Source organism: Pteropus medius, unplaced genomic scaffold (assembly GCF_902729225.1).
Source record: "Pteropus medius unplaced genomic scaffold, Ma_sr-lr_union100, whole genome shotgun sequence".
Taxonomy (NCBI): Eukaryota; Metazoa; Chordata; class Mammalia; order Chiroptera; family Pteropodidae; genus Pteropus; species Pteropus medius.
In genome coordinates, this window is record NW_024349804.1 from 9,190,433 (window position 1) to 9,202,844 (window position 12,412).

General features: G+C 41.6%; 1 pseudogene; it reads right to left on the reverse strand.

Annotated features, from left to right (window-relative positions):
* Positions 1 to 11,224: 11,224 nt before the first annotated feature.
* LOC120583017 (uncharacterized) lies at positions 11,225 to 11,343 on the reverse strand (annotated as a pseudogene).
* Between the last annotated feature and the right edge of the window lie 1,069 nt (positions 11,344 to 12,412).

The following is a 12,412-nucleotide window of genomic DNA, read 5'->3' on the forward strand; positions in this document are numbered from 1 at the left end:
TACTTATACTAAAAAATTAATTTGTCTGTTACCTAAAATTCAAATATATTTGGGTGTCTTGTATGTTGATTTGCTAAATTTAGCACCCCTTGATTAGAGAGCTGTGCCATTCCGGAAGCAGCGGACGGCACGGCACGGCTGGTAGAGGAGCCATGACGAGCCTGGAGAGGCAGTCGGAGGGCCTCGGCACAGCTGAAGAGGTGTTGGCTCGTACGTCGTCACAGCGACAAGCCCTTAACCTCTCCTATCAGAGGACGTGGTGAACTGCACGCACCTCCGTCAGCCCTACTGCCGAGATAGTCCCAATGACCATCCACGATCCAAGGCAAAGCGGCATAGTCATCTTTGTTCAGTCCTATCATGGGCCGAATCGTGTCCCCTCAAAAGCTTATATGTGACGTTCAGATGTCCTGTACTTCAGAAGGAGACTGAATTTGGAGATGGGGTCTCTCCCTCACAGGCCTCGGAAAGAACCAACCCTGAAGACAACTTGACCTCAGACTTGCAGCCTCCAGAACTGTGAGAAAGTCATTTTCTGAGGTTCGCGTGGTCCACTCCCCATCTGTGGTATTTTGTTACGGCAAATTTATACATTTATCTTTAGAAAAGAAAGAAAAATTGAAGTTTATTTGGTGTTAGTATCAAGTACTATGAGAACCCACAGTGGGTCTGAAGTATCAGATGCCAGCGCTGAAGAGGTTTTACCACCCGCCTGGGTCCGCCCTCCTCCCAGCTTCCCATTTCATGAGAAAGCCGAAGACCGCAGGGTTGGGGATTGGCCTAAGAGTGTGTCTTCCGTTCAGAAGAGACTCCGAAGGACAAATAGATCAAGAATATTGGAATGAATGTCAAATGGAAAAGTGTGGCCCTGTAGCTTTTTAATACTGGGAAATCAGATTTGACCGTGACCCTGAGGGTTTGGTCAAGTGAAGCTCGATGGAAAATGATTCTCCCGCGTTTATGTAGGTTCCATCCAACGTGACACGATAGCGCATGAGACTGATGCCACTGCCCTCATTTTACAGGGATCAGACTGGGCGCGGAGGCCAGAGGGTGGGAGCGACCCACCCAAGGTCAGTCTGTTGAGTGTGGGAGACAGGGTTTGAAGGCAGGACCATCGGACCCACGTCTTCGCTGTTTCTATTGCACCTCTTGCTTCCCCAGCTCTGAGAGGTTGTCCCTGTATTTGTTCTGTGTGGAGAGGCTGTGGATGAACTAAGTCAGTAAATAACCCTGGGGTCGGTTGGGAGGGGGGGGCGTTGGGCAGATGCAGTGCCTGGGCCCTAGGACAGTGTCCCCATTCAACCTCTCTCTTAAAATTGCTTCCGAGGTTTAGTGGCTTCACCAGAGTTCCTACCAAAGGAAAGGATGCTAGGGAGTGCTGTGGGCGGTTCTGATTACATTAGCTGATGAGGCAGCTTACTGATGAGGCAGATTAGATGGTCTCCTGTTTAATGGAAGAGAACACTGACTCTCAGCTATAACAATACTAGCTACTTTCTCTTAACTGTTTATTCTGGGCCAGACACTGCTATCTACACTTCACCTGCATGAACTCGTTTAATTCCTGCTGGAAACTGAATCACAAAATGATGACTTCGATTGTCCAAATTTTCATAGCTGCTAAGTGGAAGTGGTGGAGACTACTCAGATAGGTCAGCTTCTGGGCTCGCTTGTGCCCATAACCGATATGCAAAGATGCTGAATGCCTTGTTTGGGGTGGGCAGGGAAGGGTAGAGATGGTTCTGGGTTGAGGCTCTGGCTTCAAAGTCCACGTACTTGTAACATCCTGCCAGTCTAGGTCTCATAAGGCCGTGAGTGTGGAGTAGACTTCGGTCCATTACTTGGTCCCCGTGTGAGCGAGGGGATGGATCTCTTGATCGCTCTCTGGCACAGTTTCCTCCTCTGTTAAATGAAAATGATCGTAATCCTCATTTCATTATGGTTTTTAAAAATTAAACGTGATACTACGTGTGAAGGTTTGGTAAACTACCTGTCACAGAGAAAACAGTAAATGTTGGCTGCAAAGTTTCATTAATGCTGTTAAATTGTCGTTATTTTTATTAAAGTATGAGGTAAGAGAGCAAAAGAAAGGAAACCATTGGCAAAATGCAAAGGCAACCAATTGCATGGGGTGAAATATTTGCGAATCATATATCTGATAAGGGGTTAATATCCAAATATATAAAGAACTCATACGATTCAATAGCAAAAACAAACAATCTGATTTAAAAAATGGGCAGAAGATTTAGATAGACATTTTTTCAAAAAAGACATACAGATGGCCAACAGGTACATGAAAAGATGCTCAACATCACTAATCATCAGGGAAACGCAAATCAAATCCATAGTATCACCTCACACCTGTAAAAGTGCCTGTTCTCAAAAACATAAGCAATAACTAGTGTTGATGACGATGTGGAGGAAAGGGAACCCTTGTTTATTGTTGGTGGGAACTTCAATTGGTGCAGTATGGAGGTTCCTCAAAAAATTAAAAATAGAACTACTGTATGATACAGCAATTCCACTTCTGGGTATTTATCCAAAGAAAATGAAAACACTAAATAAAAAAAAAATACGTATCCTCGTGTTCACTACAGCATTATTATCAATAGCTATCAATGGATGAGTAGATAAAGAAATGGTGGTACATATATAATAGAATATTATACAGCCATAAAAAAGAATGAAATCTTGCCACAACATGGATGGATCTTGAGGGCACTATGCTAAGTGAAATGACAAATACTGTATGAAAAAACTATATCATAGACACAAAGACGATACCGGTGGTTGCCTAAGGTGGGGAGAGGGTTGTAGGAAATTGGTAAAGCATTTTTGTTTGTTTGTTTGCTTAAATAAGTTGAATAAAAAATAAAATATGAGGTATGCCAGTATAATGGAAAGTCATAGGAATTAGCTGTCCTGGGTTTATTCCTGGCTCCAATAAAAGTATATAAAAAGCCTCCTTTTTTTTTTTTTTTTTTTTATCTAAAGAAATGGGAAACTCCAAGAATCTCTGTTTCTAGTGGAAGGTGAAACAAAAGCTGGACAGATCGTCCCTGGCCCGTGTGAATCGGCAGGGGCCAGACGGAGGCTGTGTCCTGACGCTAGGGTGGCGGATGAGGTGTCACTAAGTGAGAGTGGAGCACCCAGCACAGGGGACAACGGAGGAGGAGGGGTGCTGGGGAGTCCGGCCCCCACGGGGAGGTAGCCCGCCATGTTTGTCTCTGGACGGCTGTGGCTGCTGACATGGGCAGTGAAGGCGACACTAAGGAAATCCATGGAACGGAGTTTCTTGAGATGTCCAAGCTTTCCAAGAAAATAAACTATATAGAGATGTGAGCGAAAATGTCGACGGAAATCCCAAACGGTCATCACGATCGGCCTCTTACACGTATGTTTTCTGCAGCACAGAGAAACGCGCTTATGAAGAGGCTGCTTCTGATACAATGTGTATTACTGTATTTGTCAACACTAAAATCAAAAATGCTCCTGAAGCCAGCTGTGATGTAGCAGTTTGCGTAAGCTCCAAGGTGCTTCGGTTGCAGAGCGGTTGTAGTAACACCTATTTTGCGGGTCGTCGATCGAGGTGGTAAATAGAAAACACAGTTTCAGTTCTTGTAGTAGGGGCTCATAAATGGTAGTGTTCTTCTTATTATAATGACCGTTTCTAAAACATAACCATCCCTGGTGTCCACTGAGTGGTTTGCCATGACGAAACCTGCACAGCTTGGATAGATGGAAAACCCAATCAGCTCTTGTCAACAGGCCTGAGATGATAAATTAAGATGCAGCCAGTGGCTCTGGTGTGATGGCTTCTTGGGGGCTCATCTTGAAGTGCTTCGGTCAGGTCTGTTTTGTTTTGCTCTGTTTGGGATCATTTCTTTTGCCACCCCAACTATGTAAAGATAATAATTGCGCCAATAGAACTGGTGACCTTTCACCCTCCCTCCCTTTGATAAAGTCTCATTTTCTAGCAAAACTATGACAAACGTCTCTTCCTTCGCCTTCAGCAAACTAGCAGATAATCTGTCTATTATGCCTAATATCCTCTTACCCCCATAAGACATTGGTATTTGGTTTGGACTCCTCTGAAGGGGGTGAACATTATATCTCTAACCTATGAAAAAGCTTTGCTCCTTTGCAGTGTTGGTGGAGCTAAGTTTGTTTTCACAGCTGGTTGTACTTGGAGAAGGGTTAGCCGCCGTCTTGAAGGTCCTACCACACCAGTTCATCACTGAGCCTGCTGTGCGGTGGGGGCTTTGAGCTGTTAACGGGAGGCGTGGAGGGAAGTCTAAATTAATCATTTATGATTTATTTATTCTTTTTTCCATCATAGAGTAAAATGAACAGATGCCAACATTTCTAGGGCCGGAGCTGTCTAGATGATGTGATGTTTGATAACCGACTCCTAATATTTACCTGCCAACAAGACCAATCTGCAGGACTAATAACAAAACCATTTACTTACAGACCACTTCACAATTTACAGCTTGGTTTTCCTACTCTTGGTCTCTATTGATTCCCATAAAAATCCAGTGAATTAGAGGCTGTGTTTTTTTATATCACCATTTTACAGGTGAGGACAAAGAATTGGTGGCTTCTTTTTCAGAGGTGGTGATGTGGCTTGTCTGAGGTCACACGGCTTGTAAATGGCAGGTGAGCATCTTAAATTTCTATCTCTTAACCCTAAGACCTGTACTATTTTTATGACTATTTGAAGGAGAGCCATCGTAGAGGGGGCCTTCTCTGCCTCCGAGACATCACTCAAATTCCAAGCTCCTTCTCTAGCAAGGCCAACGATTGTCACTATTCTGCCCTCTCTTGCCACCCTTGACTCAAGAATTTCAACCAGTCTCGATGAGCATCTGTGTTGCGTCAGAAACTTGTTCAGTACTCAGGCTGTCGAGATGGACTAAGACTCGGAAACTGCCGTGGAGGAGCTACAGATACTTTCTTCCATGTGACAGCCACTAGCCACATGCAGTTATCTAAATTTAAATGAAATCGAACTAGATATTCAGTTCCTCAGTTGCACTAGTCACAATTCAAGTATTCATTAGCCACACGTGGCTAGTAGCTGTACTGGACATCACAGAAAGCTATTTGGGACAAAACTGGTCTGGAGTGAAAACGAGTAGGCGGGCCCAAGGAGGTGACTATCCACCAAAGTAGACAGACTTGAAAACACAACACTAAGCTTACTTATTATGAAAGCTGCTAACTGTCCTCAACGGTACTGGTTTTGAAGTTGCTTCACCCTGTGCTAGTGAATAAGATGATGTGATTAAGTATTCAGTCAATCAACAAATATTTGAGTATCCAATATGTGCACTGTTCTAGGCACTAGGACTACACTGGAGAGTAAGAGGACGAGGTCCAGCCTTATGCCAAGGAGAGGCAAATTTAAAGAAAAATTAATAAGAAAAATATGATAGGGTAATGACAAGGGATAAGTAGGCAATTAAAATATGCTGCTCTTTGAAAGAGTGACTGGGTCTGACTTGACACAGGTGATTGGGAAGATGTCTCTGGTGATATGATATGTAAGTTGAGATCTAAATGACAAGAAAGAGTCAGCCATGAAAAGACCAGGAAAGAACAGTATAAACGGTGAGGACGCTCAGGAAGAACAGCCTTGGTTCAAAGAATTTTGAAAAGAAGACCTTCCTGGAGCATAGTTTAAAAGCTGGAAAATAGCTCTAGATGTTGAAGAAGCAAGAGGGACTAGCCAGGGTTAGGAGTCCGAATTCATTCTAAGGCAATAGGAAACTTTTAAGGTAAAACTTTAAAGTGGGGATATGGCATGATCCGATTTATTAGATAAGGGATGCCTCTGCTCATGATTCAGAAAATGGATTATGGTGGATTAAACAGTGAAAGCAGGAAAACTAGTTTGTGGACTATTACAACAGTTCAGGTGATAGAAGATGGTAGCTTGGACCGGGGCAGAGCCAGGAAAGTTAGAGGGAAGTCTATCTTCGGATATGCTTTAAAGGTAGAGTCAGTCGGATAGACTGACGGATTGGATCTTAGCGAAAGAGAGAATAGAGCCTAGCTGTTGAGCATAAGCAGTGGACCAGATGGTGGTGCCATTTACCAAGATGAGAAGATCGGTGGGCACACTGAAGGAGGAGCCAAGGGCCAACGAGTTAGGTTTAAGGTGTGTATTCAGCAACCAGGTAAAGATACCAAATAGTACATAGTTGAATACACGAATTTGGGAAACGATTCAGGCCTTAAAGAAACATTTTGGACCCTTTGCTATGGCGATGGTGTTTAAAACTAAAACACTGGGTGAACGAGGGAGTGAATTGGAGAGGTGAAATTCCAGGAAAGTCTAGGGTCGCTCCAATTTTAGAGGCCCAAAAGAGGGAAAGGGATCAGATCAGCTCCAGAAGGTAAGGGGGAGGGGGTAGAGGGAGACCAGAAGTATGTGGGGTCCCTGAAATTAAAGGAGAAAATTTCGGGAAGGATGGAGTCATCCACAGTGTGAAATCATGCTGCAATCGAATCCAGTAAAAACGAAGTCATAATTACAAAATTTGCCAGTGATGAGGTCACTTGAAACCTTGAAAATTGAGGTCTTGGTGCATTTGTGTGAAGAATACTGATCGGCGCTTGTAGAGGACAGAACGTAAGGTGAGTAGGTGGAGGTGAAAATAGGCAATACTTTCAAGACCTTTTTCTTTTTTTGGAAAGGAGAACAGAGAATAGAAACAGCAATGAAACCCATATATCCAACATACCATCACTTTAACATGTAATCAATTTGAAAAATTAATAATGAGATAATTTGCATTCTTTTATTTTTCATTAAACTAAGTCTTCAAAATCTGGTGTGTATTTTACTCATAGCACATGTCAATTCAGACCAGCCACATTTTTAGCTCTCCACAGCCGTGTGTGATTAGCGGCCACCATATCAGACAGCACAGGTACAGGGACCTGGGAGGCCTGGTGGCTGAGGGGAGAGCAGATAGCACCTCAGGAATCTTTTCTTGCTGGGAAAACCTTTTCCTTAGAGATCATGGTGTTGCTTCAGTCTCATGCAGTTGCTTCAGAGTTGTTTTATTATTTTTAAAATGTTTTTTTTTTTGTATAATATTTTCTTTCAGGGAGGCACTCAGAAGTCTCCAATCATCAAATTTTAAAAAATTTCAAATCTGAGGTCTCAATGCTAATTTTAAACGGTTAAGAGTGGTGTCTGAGAACTTGGTATGTGAGGGAAAAACTAGACGAAAAACAAGTACTGTTTTTGGTGTTTACATTTGGAGAAATGTGAATTATCAGGAGATGGGGGTGAGCAGAATTTGAAGAACACTGGGCAAATCATTAATATTGTGGCTCCTACGTCCTTGTAAAAATTGGTCTTTCCAAGGCCAACTCAAACTGGGATAGTAAAATTAGATAAAAATCTTTGTTTCTGATAGTCAAATGTCTTACCTCTGGGGATTTGAAGAGTCTTCACTAACAGAAAAAGGGGTTCGGGGAGCAGTTACAAACATAGGTCCTAGTGCAGAGAAGATGTTCAGTAGAGTTTATTGATATGTATTGAAAATCCATAAGAAAGAGAAAAAAATCAAAATATTCTCAAAAACTAAAAAGAATTTTAGATCATGCGCTCAATGGTTGCATTTGTTCATTGTGACTAACGATGGGATTATTTAGTTATTAAGTAATAATTCAGTGATTCTGTTAGCATTTATAAACACTGGTGTGTTAGGCTCCAGGCTAAGCTCTGGGGATGTGGAAGTGAATGACAGTTCTCGTCTTCAAAATGCTGCAAAACCAGCTGGAAATACTGACAAATCGACATGTAGGTAGAAGGTGACAAGTGTGGCACAACTGTGTTATAGTTGTGGAGAAAATGTTGCAGGTTTCAAATATGAAAGGCTTGGGAAAATGTCTATGGTTAGCCATGTTTCGTTGGTGAAAGAATTAATGAGATTTGGCCAACTATTTTCATAATTTGTGAGCGCTTTTATTCTTCTACTCCATTAATCTATGAGCCCTTTGCTGTTCACATGGGCTTGCGACTGTATTCTAGTTGAGTGAGTCAATCAAATTTATTTCTGTGGATTTGCGCCAAAGTAGTTCTAAAAAAAAACTGATTATAGCACACTGTACCAAAATATCATATGTCAAATGATGAGAAAAAAATTCAATCACGGGCTGAGGAGAGGGGCGGAGTAGAGATGCAGCTGGAAGCTTTGGGAAGGTAAATGCCCTGCCCGTGATCTGCTCGCCCCCGCTCGCCCATTCACAGCCCTGCCTCTCTAATATACTTGTACAAGCATGCAATACTTGGAGCAGTGGCAGCCATTGGGTAATCATGAAGTCACGTTAACCTCAGATATGCTAAGCGTGAGCCCTAATATCATTTGCTACTAAACCAACACCAACAGGAATGATCTGTTTCCAGACTTCTTGGTATTGGAGAACAAGAAATGATTTTAGGCTATTTCTAGTTAGATGTTATTTGCAGCTGAAGCTGTGCCTAACAGATACAGACAACAATCCCAACAACACATACGACTTCCACAAAAGGAACTGGTGGAAATGTGTGAACGCTGCTCTGGAGAAGCATAACCTAAGGTAGTATCAATTAAACACTGTGTTGGATTTCCTGTGGAAAAGGCTCCGTTTGCTTATTACTGTGTGGTTTCGTAACCACAAGATTTGCTTAGAATTTTTAAGAAAACAGAAAAGCATTTTTTATACTTACATATCTTTGCTCTAAAATGTTGTGGGAATTTGAGGACTTTATAAAGAACTGACTCTTAAGAACCCACTAAGAACACTTGTGCAAGGCCAAGTTCAGTTTTATGCCTATACTGCATCTACCGCATACAGGGATTTTTAAATATTAGGAATGCACTTCTGTACCAGGATGTGGTCATCTGTTAGGGCAAAAAATGTTTTTACTGAATTTCTGTGAATTCACTTTGCTCTCTATTTTGGTAAATTTTGTGTCACTGTAAACTGTTCCCTGTTCTCAAATCCCCAATTAAAACATCAGATCTGATATTACTTATTTTAGGGAGTCACATTACCCAGTAGTGAAAGGCAGGCAACTCCTGTGTGGCATCTTGAAATAAGCATGGAAAAGCAGAGCCAGTATTTTGAATAATAGAGTGTCTCTATAAGCAACCCTTCGGTCGAGAGGAAAATGTGGTGTGTCCCCATATAGTCAATTTTTGTGGAAAAACGGAGATTCATTTTTTAAGTTAAAGAAATTTTCTATCAATGCACCTCTATTTTTCTCTAACGCTTTGCAGTTTACAAAGATCTTTCAAGCCCATTATGTGATTGGACCGTCATGAGTTAAGTGGAACAGGAAGTTATCCATCTCGTGGATAGAGGAGCAGGTCTACAGAGAGGATGTGAAATGCCCTATACCATAGAGATGGCATGTGGAAGGGCTAACGCTCAAATCCAGGGCTGTCTGATGCTTATTCTGGTAATCCTTACATATGGAATTAATTAGATTTTATAACTAATTCGCAGTAGATTTTTAAAATTAAAAGCAGCAAATTATTACTACATATTATATAATATACCTTTTGACATTCTGTGCATTTATATATGTTCATATACTCAATCCTCACAAAAACTTTGCATAATAGTCACCATCACTGACATTTTATGGATGAAGACACTGAAGCATACAGAGTTTAAGTAAACTAAGCAAGTTAAAGTAATTATGAAATAACAAAGTCGAGACTGAAACTCAGGACACTTGGCTCCAATGTCTGTGCTTTTAGCCATCACACCATATAGTCTTCTTCCTAACGAAAGGCCAGTTGTAGGCCTATAGATCCCTACACTACATAAAGACTACAGTCCTTGTTCTCTACACGTACATGTTCTGGAATACTAAGCTACAAGGGTATTTTAGTTTCCTGTAATATTCTGATTTCCTATAGCAATCTGCTCAGTCCAAAATAAACCCCTGTTTGGTTATCTCTGAGCTTCTGAATCTCCATATACCTTCTTTCCTCTTCCCTTGAAGATCTGGGATAGACAGTATGGAAATCCCAGGGACCCTACTATTTTTTCCCCCAGGATTCAAGATGCTGGTTAGGCCTCACTAACACTGATGTGCAATCTCTTGTTTTTGTTCCTCAGGTGACACTCTGGTCCTGTCGGGTTCCCTCCAGCTGATAACTCCATAAACAGAAAGCACTGGCCCAAATGCGAGCTGGAGGAATGAGGAGAGAAGCCCTAAGAGTCAACATGAATCCTTTTGTTTTCTCCTGTGTCCTCTTTGGGTGATGTGATTTCAACTAGCTTAGCTTCTCTGAGAACTTGGGAAAAGGGAGAGGGGGTGAAAGACCGTGGCCACAGCGTACTCATGAAATTCCCACGAGGCCTGGCCAGCCTCTACAACTTTTATATAATTCCTTTATAAATATCTGTCAGCATTAAACCCGGTTCACTTCTCACCTCTTTATTTTCACACTGCTACAGATCTTACAACTGCAGACACCCGCTCTTTCTAATTCCTGAATCCTTATAATAGTCAGAGCTTCCTTCCCGTTCACACATTCCCTTTTTTCTTCTCTCTACCTACAATATTGCCCTCTGCCTTCTGAGTTCTTCCTTCACAATATAATGGCAACTACTGATTATTGAGTTCCCACTATGTGCTCATAAATGAGTATCGGCAAGTTTAATAACTCGTTCACAGTTACACCTCTATTAAGTGACAGAGTCTGGATATTGTGGTGGAGGGCTTCAGATGCCAGATCTCATTGCTAAGTGCTGTTCTTATACTATCTCCGACCGTTCTTATGGTTAGCAAGTCTACTATATTCTCATTCTCTTCCTTTAATGTTTTATATATTTCCTGCATTTCGCTGAATTCAATTATGCAAACACCATTTAAGCTGCAGGCCCTAAGGATGTTTATTCTTCCTCATGATTTGAAGGTTGATTTATGTTCCTGATTTCTAGAGTTGTTGCTCAGCATTATTCCCTGGACTTCTTTTTAAAATGTCAGCTTCTTAGAGGTTTTGCCATTCAACAGCTTGGTTTTCATCTACCAACCTCCTGGGCACTTGTCTCGATTGACTAATAGCTTTAGCATATGGCCCAATGCTCTTCTCTTCAAGTCTTTTTTTTTTTTTAGGCGAGGCAACCCTTGGTTGACCTCACAGACTGCAAGGACCTTGTCAGCTTACAATCCCTTATTTTTTTATTTTATTATTATTTTTTAAGGCTACAGCACCTGGTCTTCCTAGGTGGTCTCTCATCCAAGTACTATCCAGGCCTGACCCTGCTTAGCTTCTGAGATCAGACGGGATCGGGCTTGTTCAGGGTAGCATGGCTGTAGACTTCAAGTCCTACTTTTATATTCTTCAAAAACACCCTAGTGGAATGAGCCAGCATTGCTGCATTGTCCTACAAGGCAGAGAACTTACGGTGTGGAAGTCAAGTGAAGGGCTGATAGGAATCCCCCAGCAGAGCACTTATATAAAGACTAGACATGATATAAAAGACAACTTCTTAAAGGTATCGGAAAATATTCAAAATCAGGCAGAAGCCGAAGGACAGTTTATTCTTAAAGACAAACTGACAGACAGACAGGCAAATAACTCCAACAGAAAATGGTAATGACTGCAAGTTTGTGACTTTGTTGCTGTAGGATGTGCCCCAGGATAAGTAGGCAACAGAAACTCACAACCTCATTAGCTTAAGGTGTCAAAACACAGAATTTAATTCTGAAAGAGAACTGGGCCCAATATCTGACTATATACTATGTGCAGATTCCTGGCTAATCATGTGTGCTAGTAGTTAGACTGGGAGGACTGAACGAGAATGCAAGCAGAGACTGAAGAGAAACTATTCCTAGAAGACAGAGACGCACCAGGTGAGATCCATGAACGTGCTGATTTTTTCCAGTGAATGCATTGTCCAAAAAAATAGCTCACATGGCAAAGGCTGAAGACTTACTGGATGAAGAAATCAAAGGACAGCGACAGAGTCAAGTGGAGCAATTAGAAGAAGAATTTCCAGAATCAAAGGAACGGAGAGAGGATACACCCAACACTCTGAGGAGAAGCACTGCCCACATCTTTCCTGATGGCCAGATTTTAAACATAAGGGCGGGGCAGAGGGCAATCCAAGGAGATTGGGCTAAAATACTGTCAGTTTGAAGTCGTACAAAGATTATACGGAGATTTCAGCTGCCACATATCATGGAAGAGTTCGGGTTTAAGCAAGTTAATTACTTACTAGAACAAAAAAAGTTAATAAAAATAACAATAATCAGAATGTAGCAGAATGCAAAGTAATGACACAATACTATCTGAACTATCCAGTTTTAAAAAGTTAGAAGGTATATAGTGATAGTAAAATGTGATTCATACTCAGGAAAAAAAAAACATTAATAGAAAAGTCACTA